This window comes from Mobula hypostoma, chromosome 4 (genome assembly GCF_963921235.1).
Source record: "Mobula hypostoma chromosome 4, sMobHyp1.1, whole genome shotgun sequence".
NCBI classification, from domain to species: Eukaryota; Metazoa; Chordata; class Chondrichthyes; order Myliobatiformes; family Myliobatidae; genus Mobula; species Mobula hypostoma.
The window spans coordinates 10293477-10303887 of NC_086100.1; positions in this window are offsets into that span (position 1 = coordinate 10293477).

Sequence of the window (10411 nt, forward strand, 5' to 3'; positions counted from 1 at the left end):
TGATGTCTGTTATTTGCCAAGTAGGATGCCGTGAACAATACAATTCTGATTTGCTGGAGTCGGATGTGAGAGCATGGAGGAACATCTGGTGAAAATTCTGAAATGCCTGCTTCGCTGCTGCTGCTACTGTGTGGTCCAGAATCTCAGGAGGAGAAGGCCCAGAGTCCTCGGCTTTGCTTGTGGTTCGGCGGCCGGGAGGCGTCGAAGCGCTCAGCAGGGGATGGTGCTTGGAGAGGCTGTGTCGGTGGGGCTGGTCGGAGGCTCGAAGCTTTCGGACGGACTCAGAGTCCGGTGCGGTCGGGTGCTTCCAATGGTGCTGCATCGGCGAGTTGGCCGCGCTTGGAGATTCGTGGCGGGGAGTGTTCCTCCCTTCTGCCGCCTGCGTGGGATGATGAGTCTATCGGGACTTTGAGACTTTCTTTTTTAACCGTGCCCATGGTCTGCTCTTTATCAAAGTATGGTATTGCTTTGCAACTGTTGTAACCATATGTTATAATTATGTGGCTTGTCAGTTTTAGTCTTGGCTTGTCCTGTGTTTTCTTGTGAAATCATTTTGGAGGAATGTTGTATCATTCTTAATGCATGGATTTCTGAATAACAATAAATGAAAAGTGAAATGAACTGAACTGAAGACCCGGCAACATCCTGGTAAATCTTCTCTGCACTCTTTCAATCTACTGATATCCTTCCTATAGTTAGGTGATCATAACTGCACACAGTACTCCAAATTTGGCCTCACCAATGTCTTATACAACCTCACCATAACATCCCAACTCCTATACTCAATCTTTTGATTTATGAATGCCAGGATGTAAAAAGCCTTTTTCACAACCCTGTCTGCTCGTGGCGCCACTTTCAGGAAATTAAGTATCTGAACTCCTAGATCCCTTTGCCCTGTCATTTACTGTGTATGTCCTACCTTGATTTGTCCATCCAAAATGCAACACCTCACACTTGTCTGCATTAAATTCCATCCTCCATTTTCTGGCCCATTTTTCCAGTTGGTCCAGATCCCTCTCCAAGCTTTGAAAGGCTTCCTCGAAGTCCACAAGTCTCCAATCTTAGTGTCATCAGCAAACTTGTTGATTCAATTTACCACATTATCATCTAGATTATTTGTTACATAATTCATGGGTATATTGTGACTGCCTTGTGAGGATGATGTAATGGTCTTGCGAAGGTCACAGGATGTAATTTTCCTGCCAGTGAGGTCACATGATGACCTGTTCTCAGCAGCCATATAAAACTGAGACCACTGGTGACGCAGTTTAGTTTTGAGTTAGTTTTGTGCTAGATACTCCGTTTTGCTACGTATTCGGCTTATGAAAAGTTTTGTTTTAAAGTGGAGTTCTACTTTCTATGGTAAGTAGTATTGGAGAGTGAAGACCTTTATAAAAGTACGAGACCCGAAGGATTGAGAAAAGTTGGCGTCCTTCGGCAGTTCGGTAAAGGATCGTCCTTATTCATCCTTCGGTCAATAGATAGTGACCTGCATCTGAGATAAGTCCTGCCAAAAGAGCAAGGAAGTTCGTGCAAGGTTCGCTCGCCAGGAAAAATATCAGTTCCTTTTAAGCCGTTTATATCCGTCATTGTGAATTCTGCGGACAAGGTAGATTCCGGCTGGGATAAGCAGTAATGACACGTCTTCGAGGAAATTTTACTTCAGCAAAGTCTCTCCTAATTGACTGTATAATTTTCTTTGACTTTCAAATTTACCATTTGTCAACGAGACTTGGAAGAGCAAATCTGCATAGAGATAGCATGCAACTGCAGGAAACATAAAGTTGTGGTGGTAGGGGATTTTAATTTTCCATACATTGATTGGGACTCTCATACTGTTAGGGGTCTAGATGGTTCAGAGTTTGTAAAATGTGTTCAGGAAAGTTTTCTAAATCAATATATAGAGGGACCAACTAGAGGGGATGCAATATTGGATCTCCTGTTAGGGAACGAATTAGGACAAGTGACAGAAGTCTGTGTAGGGGATCACTTTAGTTCCAGTGATCATAACACCATTAGTTTCAATTTGATCATGGACAAGAATAATTCTGGTCCTAGGGTTGAGGTTCTGAACTGGAAGAAGGCCAAATTTGAAGAAATGAGAAAGGATCTAAAAAGCGTGGATTGGGACAGGTTGTTCTCTGGCAAAGATGTGATTGGTAGGTGGGAAGCCTTCAAAGGGGAAATTTTGAGAGTGCAGAGTTTGTATGTTCCTGCCAGGATTAAAGGCAAATTGAATAGGAATAAGGAACCTTGGTTCTCAATGGATATTGCAACTCTGATAAAGAAGAAGAGGGAGTTGTATGAAATGTATAGGAAACAGGGGGTAAATCAGGTGCTTGAGGAGTATAAGAAGTGCAAGAAAATACTTAAGAAAGAAATCAGGAGGGCTAAAAGAAGACATGAGGTTGCCTTGGCAGTCAAAGTGAAGGATAATCCAAAGAGCTTCTACAGGTATATTAAGAGCAAAAGGATTGTAAGGGATAAAATTGGTCCTCTTGAAGATCAGAGTGGTCGGCTTTGTGCGGAACCAAAGGAAATGGGGGAGATCTTAAATAGGTTTTTTGCGTCTGTATTTACTAAGGAAGCTGGCATGAAATCTATGGAATTGAGGGAATCAAGTAGTGAGACCATGGAAACTGTACAGATTGAAAAGGAGGAGGTGCTTGCTGTCTTGAGGAAAATTAAAGTGGATAAATCCCCGGGACCTGACAGAGTGTTCCATCGGACCTTGAAGGAGACTAGTGTTGAAATTGCGGGGGCCCTGGCAGAAATATTTAAAATGTCGCTGTCTACGGGTGAAGTGCCGGAGGATTGGAGAGTGGCTCATGTTGTTCCGTTGTTTAAAAAAGGATCGAAAAGTAATCCGGGGAGTTATAGTCCGGTGAGTTTAACGTCAGTAGCAGGTAAGTTATTGGAGGGAGTACTAAAAGACAGAATCTACAAGCATTTGGATAGACAGTGGCTTATTAGGGAGAGTCAACATGGCTTTGTGCGTGGTAGGTCATGTCTGACCAATCTGTTGGAGTTTTTCGAGGAGGTTACCAGGAAAGTGGATGAAGGGAAGGCAGTGGATATTGTCTACATGGACTTCAGTAAGGCCTTTGACAAGGTCCCACATGGGAGGTTAGTCAGCAAAATTCAGTCGCTAGGTATACATGGAGAGGTGGTAAATTGGATTAGACATTGGCTCGATGGAAGAAGCCAGAGAATGGTGGTAGAGAATTGCTTCTCTGAGTGAAGGCCTGTGACTAGTGGTGTGCCATAGGGATCAGTGCTGGGTCCATTGTTAATTGTAATGTATATCAATGATCTGGATGATGATGTGGTAAATTGGATCAGCAAGTTTGCTGATGATACAAAATTGTAGGTGTAGTAGACAGTGAGGAAGGTTTTCAGAGCCTGCAGAGGGACTTGGACCATCTGGAAAAATGGGCTGAAAAATGGCAGATGGAGTTTAATACTGACAAGTGTGAGGTATTGCATGTTGGAAGGACAAACCAACGTAGAACATACAGGGTTAATGGTAAGGCACTGAGGAGTGCAGAGGGATCTGGGAATACAGATACAAAATTCCCTAAAAGTGGCGTCACAGGTAGATAGGGTCGTAAAGAGAGCTTTTGGTACATTGGCCTTTATTAATCGAAGTATTGAGTATAAGAGCTGGAATGTTATGATGAGGTTGTATAAGGCATTGGTGAGGCCGAATCTGGAGTATTGTGTTCAGTTTTGGTCACCAAATTACAGGAAGGATATAAATAAGGTTGAAAGAGTGCAGAGAAGGTTTACAAGGATGTTGCCGGGACTTGAGAAACTCAGTTACAGAGAAAGGTTGAATAGGTTAGGGATTTATTCCCTGGAGCGTAGAAGAATGAGGGGAGATTTGATAGAGGTATATAAAATTATGATCGGTATAGATAGAGTGAATGCAAGCAGGCTTTTTCCACTGAAGCAAGGGGAGAAAAAAACCAGAGGACATGGGTTAAGGGTGAGGGGGGGGGAAAGTTTAAAGGGAAGATTAGAGGGGGCTTCTTCACACAGAGAGTGGTGGGAGTATGGAATGAGCTGCCAGACGAGGTGGTAAATGCGGGTTATTTTTTAACATATAAGAATAAATTGGATAGATACATGGATGGGAGGTGTATAGAGGGATATGGTCCGTGTGCAGGTCAGTGGGACTAGGCAGAAAATGGTTCGGCACAGCCAAGAAGGGCCAAAGGGCTTGTTTCTGTGCTGTAGTTTCTATAGTTTCTATGGTTCATTCTAAGAACTGTATTCGAATTTACCACTTCCAGCAGGGTTTCGCATTTACACTTTTAAGAACTGTTCCAGAGTTGCCGTCTGGCAGTTAACTTCCTGTTATGGTTGTCGGTTAAATACATTTCGCTATTTTTGAGCAAAGATTAATATATGTTTGTTTGATTTTATAAAACCTGATTCAATTCTGGATTCATTGTTGCCGGTCACCTGACATTATTTGGGGGCTCGTCCCGAAAAGGGAAATACCCAGTTCTTTTGTTTCATCGGTGTTTAGGTGGTTTTCGGCAGCAATGACTATTGTCGACTTTATGGAATCGCCAAACCCGGAGTTTTTAGTGAAGGCGGATAAGGGTGATGTATTCGAGATTGTTAGAAGGTTGGACTTTAAGGGAATTGAGAAGGTTACAACAAACCCCATAATTCAGAGAAAAATCGCGGAACATTATATACATATGGGTGTTTTTGATGAAGCGTAGGTTCCCTGTAAGTAAAGCAGCGATACAGTTACACCTGAAACAAGTACATTTAGAAAAGCTTAGAGGAGAAGCTGACTTAAAACAGAAACAATTAGAAGCTGACTTGGAACGATATCGGTTAGAAGCTGCAAATAAACAGAGGGAATTTGAAGAAAGAGAAGCAGATAAAAGGAGCTAGTTTGAGCTACAGATGGAGAAATTAAAATCAGAGAATCAGGCTTCTGGTTCTAGGAAACAGTTTGTTGCTAGTCGAGAGGTTATTTTGGTTCCTCCATTTAATGAAACAGAAGTGGACAAATATTTCCAATATTTTGAAATTGTTGCTCTGAGTTTAGATTGGCCGAAAGAGAAATGGCCAGTGTTGTTACAAAGTATAATTAAAGGCAAGGCACAACAAGTTTATGCAACTTTAAATGCTGAGCAAGCACTTGATTATCATATTGTGAAACAGCATATATTGAAAGTGCATGAACTGGTTCCGGAAGCTTATAGAGAAAGATTCAGAAATTTGAAGAAATCTGTGGTAAAAAAAAAACTTACGTGGAAATTCCCCACGATAAGTCTGTGTGTTTTGAGAGATGGGTTTCCTCTAAAAGTGTGAATGGGGAGTGCAATAAATTGGAAGAGTTGATTTTACTGGAGGAATTTAAAAAGAGCATTCCTGTTGAAGTGAGGACATACTTAAATGAAAGGGACACTACTACATTGCAGGAGTCTGCTAAATTAGCTGATGAGTATGCTTTAACTCATAAGAATAAATTTTCTCCAGGGAGGACCTTTAAAAGGAAAAATACCACAGAGAGTCAAGGTAACCCGGAAATTAAATCGGAAGTTAGTGAGAAAGGTAAACATGAAGGGAAACATGTGGAGGAAAGGCAGTTTGGTCCTATTTGTAATTATTGTAAAAATAAACCTGGACATGTGATAACTATCTGTTTTCGATTGAAAAGGAAAGAGAAGAAGGCAGTTCCAGGTGCTTGTGTGCAGCATATGGAAACACCTATAAATCTGCAGATTTCGATAAATATAAATGTATTTTGTCAGAGTCTGACCAAGTTAAGAGGGGATATGAACATTTTATAACCGAAGGATTTGCATCCTTGCAAGAGGGATCCAATCCAGTACCAATAGGAATCCTTAGAGATACTGGAACTTCACAATCACTAATGTTAGACAGTATTCTAAAATTTAGTGATGAATCTGACACTAATGTGGTAAACTATATCAGAAGAGTTGGGAGTGCCCTTATGCTGGTACATTTGCATGGAGTAAATTTAAGGTCAGAATTAGATACAGGGCTTGTTAAAGTAGGACTACAATCCATTTGACCCGTGAATGATGTTTCCGTTTTGTAAGGGATGACTTAGCAGATGGACTAGGTTTTCTTGATTGCATTTGACAGTAAAGTCTAATTCTGAGGAACAACAGAGGGATTCTAACACAGATCCTTCCTGTATTGTAACCCGAGCTATGGCTAAAAAACTGATGTACAGGATGAAGATGTTACCCATGACAGTTCAACTAGGGATGCGAATTTTGAGGATGTGTCAGAAACTTTGTTACCTTCATTAGTTGATCAGGATTTTGGTAGTAAGTCTGACCACGAAGATTTGTCTTTAGTTCGGAAAGAGATGATAGCAGAGCAGGGTAGAGATCCTGAGATAGTTAAATTAAAGAAACAGGCTCTTCGAGATAGTGAAACTGAGAAGGTGCCAGTAGGATATTATTTTGACAAAGGAGTATTAATGAGAAAGTGGAGATGACCTACAATTCCTGCTGGTGAGGAATGGGAAGTTAATCACCAGGTAGTAGTTACTAAAGTTTATCGAAATGATCTTTTAACTATGGCTCATAGTTTGCATTTGGGTGGCCATCTAGGTGTAAAGAAAAATATGAACAAGGTTCTTAGACATTTTTACTGGCCTAGTTTAAGAAAAGATGTGGCAACATTTTGCAGGACGTGTCATACGTTTTAAATTGTAGGTAAACCTAATCAAGTTACTCCAGTGGCCATACTGCAACCGATTCCAGCATTTGGTGAGCCGTTTTCAAAATTATTATGGATTGTATAGGCCCTTTGCCGAACACTGAAACTGGACATCAATATTTGCTGACAATTATGCGCACATCGTCTAGGTTTCCAGATGCAATACATCTTAGGAATATACCAGCCAAAACTGTGACAAAGGTTCTTATATAATTCTTTAAGCAACACACATCAAAGTTGCTGGTGAACGCAGCAGGTCAAGCAGCATCTATAGGAAGAGGTGCAGTCGACGTTTCAGGCCGAGACCCTTCGTCAGGACTAACTGAAGGAAGAGTGAGTAAGGGATTTGAAAGTTGGAGGGGGAGGGGGAGATCCAAAATGATAGGAGAAGACAGGAGGGGGAGGGATAGAGCCAAGAGCTGGACAGGTGATAGGCAAAAGAGGATACGAGAGGATCATGGGACAGGAGGTTCGGGAAGAAAGACAAACCTATTACTTTTTTTTTTAATGAGTAGGCTCTTTTGGTGCGAATGGTCCCGAACAGTAACAATGACGGTCAAATTATTTCCATAGGTGTTGTCTGATGGGTCGAGTTCCTGTTAAAGGTTTATTTTGATTCTTTGTTTTTTGCACATAAGAGTGCAGATTCTTATAATCTGCTGTTTCTGGCGTCTTGATTGACCATATCACTTTCATTAAATACCAACACATCTTTTATAGTATCCCCGCAGTGCATTGTGTAGCATGAAAGTGCACAACCAGCAACTGGTGCCGAACTGACCATTGTAGTTACCTTCCATTAAGCACATGACTGAATATATACTAAGATAAATTCCTGGAATCTATTAGTCCTTATCTTATACAACAATCTTTCATACAATATTTATTAAATGTCCTTTGGAAAGCGTAATACGTTAAATCTGTTAACTAACTTCGGATTTAAAAAAAAGCTTATATCCTAAATATATCCGTTGCATTTGTAATTAAGTTCCTTTGTCACAAATACATATTCTCTGACTAATTATGTATAAAACCTCTTTTGTCAATTTTATATGAAACATCTTCCAGGATTTGCTCAACAACATAGATAAACTACACCGCTGTTGCCATTTTTTCTCACGCTTTCACTATGAAATCTCTCTGTTTTACTGCCCATTTATCCGCTCCGATATTTTCACGATCAGTGTCATATGGAAGACTGCGAAGAAAGTAATTGATGGCTTTGTTAAAAGTCCAGGAAAAGACCATAACACCAAGCTGCTTCACAGGCCTTTGCCGAAGACTACTGTTTAGCGATAACAAGGGTTTCAATTTCCCCACTGTTTTGCCTTTGCTTAGCTTGCCCTTTACAATTATTTTTGTATTTTATTTGCAGAATCATATGCAAAATACATGTTTTGCGCAGACGTTTGCTGATTACTATACTAATTTAATTCATTGCACCGTACTACTGCCGAAAAAAATACACATTTCATACCATATATGTGTGATGATAAAACTGAATGTGATATGGGTCTTTTTTTGTGGACTGAGAGTGGGGAGAGGGTAGGCAGAAGGGAAAGAGGGAAGGGACAGGTGAGTGAGCCGGAAGCACCAGAGAGACATTGAGTAATGTGTAATATGTAATTCGTAATATGTAATAATTACTAGAATCAAATTATCTACCTAGTTTCACAGGGCTCAGCGTGTTTGTAAACGCGCCACCCATGCCCTTGATATTTCTGTTCTTCCGACAACATCACAGCATCCCGCAGCCTCCTAGCTAGCGGCTGCACCTACGCTAGTTCCAAATCGTTTGCTGTCGTCTGATTCATAAGCTCACTCTCCGCTGTAGGTTGACAAATACAATACCGTGCAATATCTTGGGCACCTCAGCTATATATAAGTGCCTTACAATTTTGCACACTACGGTATGCCCTTCATGATGGATAGGTTGGTGGCGGTGATGCATTGGCAGTTTTAACAACTAGTCACAGCGCCTTCCTTTTACGCCGAGGTGTAGTTCGCATATCATGCAATGATGATGCTTGTACTGATACACTCTACAGCGCAACTGCCATTGCCGTGAGTATAGATGCGCATAGAGATCTGTCCTCAGCACCCTTGGAAAATGGAGTGTTTAGAGAGCTTTCCCGATTACGTGGAACATATGGTAGCATAATGCCAGAGATTCCCAGAGACAGTTAGCAAAGAAATGATTTATTAAACCTGATAGCCGAGAAAGCCGAACAACCACGTGGTTCCGTCTCATAGTAGTAACGAGATCATCCAAATAATCCAAAATCCCGCATGATCCAAAATTAGACATTTCAAAATATTTGCTGTATACTGTAGAGAACATAATACTTAAGCAAGGAGAACAAATAGAATGATTCATAGACATACAATGTTAAGCATGTTTTAATGCAGGGTTTTGACATCACTAGACTGTATTCCTCCCCGGATTCCCGGAAAGATCATATATGCTTACGAAACACATCCGTCGTTTTTTTTTGTCATCAATGTAATTGGGCCGGTACGTGGAAAGGAAAACAATTAGCAGTCTATGGAACATGCACATACAAATGGGACAAGTTGGGGCATTTGTCCAGATGACCCATTTTCTTGCTGGATGACTCCAACGTATTTGAAAGCATTGCGTTTTCTTAGCTAAATCATTGATACAGGTGGCGTCCAACACGCTTTAATCAGTGATTCCTATTGTAATCAGTTAGTCACGGCATGGCTACCGAAGTACGACACATGATTTCCAAATTCCTAATTAAATCCAATATTACCACCGATTTTTGTCCTTCAAAGTTTTGTACAATACTGTAGTGTTTGCATTTATCGTATACATATCATACTGTTTGAGAAGGTTGATTTAAGCGCTTTGTTAACAAGAGGTAAATGACATTGAACAATTATCACAACTGTTAATCTCTGTTAAGGGCAAAAGCAAGGAAAGTACCTTGCCTCATACCAGAACAAAGGTCAATGGTAAAATGTATTTAATTAATCCAATTAAACAGTTCTGAAGCAATAGTGATATTTTTTTGCGCTATTCTTTTAACTCCTGGCAGAAACAAATGCAAGGGCACTCAGTGGCCTTTTTATGAACGCACTTTCGTTATGAAAGATGTCAGCAGAGAATGGCCAGATTTGTGCAAGATGCCAGGAAGGCGGCAGTAACAGAAGTAACTATCCTGTTCAGGAGTGGAGAGCAGAAGTGCATTAATGGAGCACAAAACATCTTCAAACGAAGTAGTGCGTGGACTACAGTAGAAGAAGACCGCCAGTCTTTCTAAGGCTGTACATAATAAAGTGTTTATGGAATATATATCTTGGCGTTATAATAGCTTTTATCAGTATTCGCATTTTTGCTGCAAGAATGAAGTTCACTCGGTTCTCTCTGTCGGTAGAAATTCTCCTCCTTACGTATGCGGAATCTAACAAGAACATGTTTACGTGACAGGTACCTCTGTATTAACTTATTAAGATAAAGTGTTCATTGGGCCTTCCAGCCACTTCGAAGCACTCTGCCCCACAAATCCGGCATTTAATCGGAGCCTTATCTGCAAACAATGTGCAATGACCAGCTCGCAACCAACCGGTACTTCTTTGGAATGTGGGTGCAAACAGGAGCATCCAGGAGTAGCCCACGCGCTCGCGGGACAACGGACACACTCCTTATAGGCAGTGGCAGGAA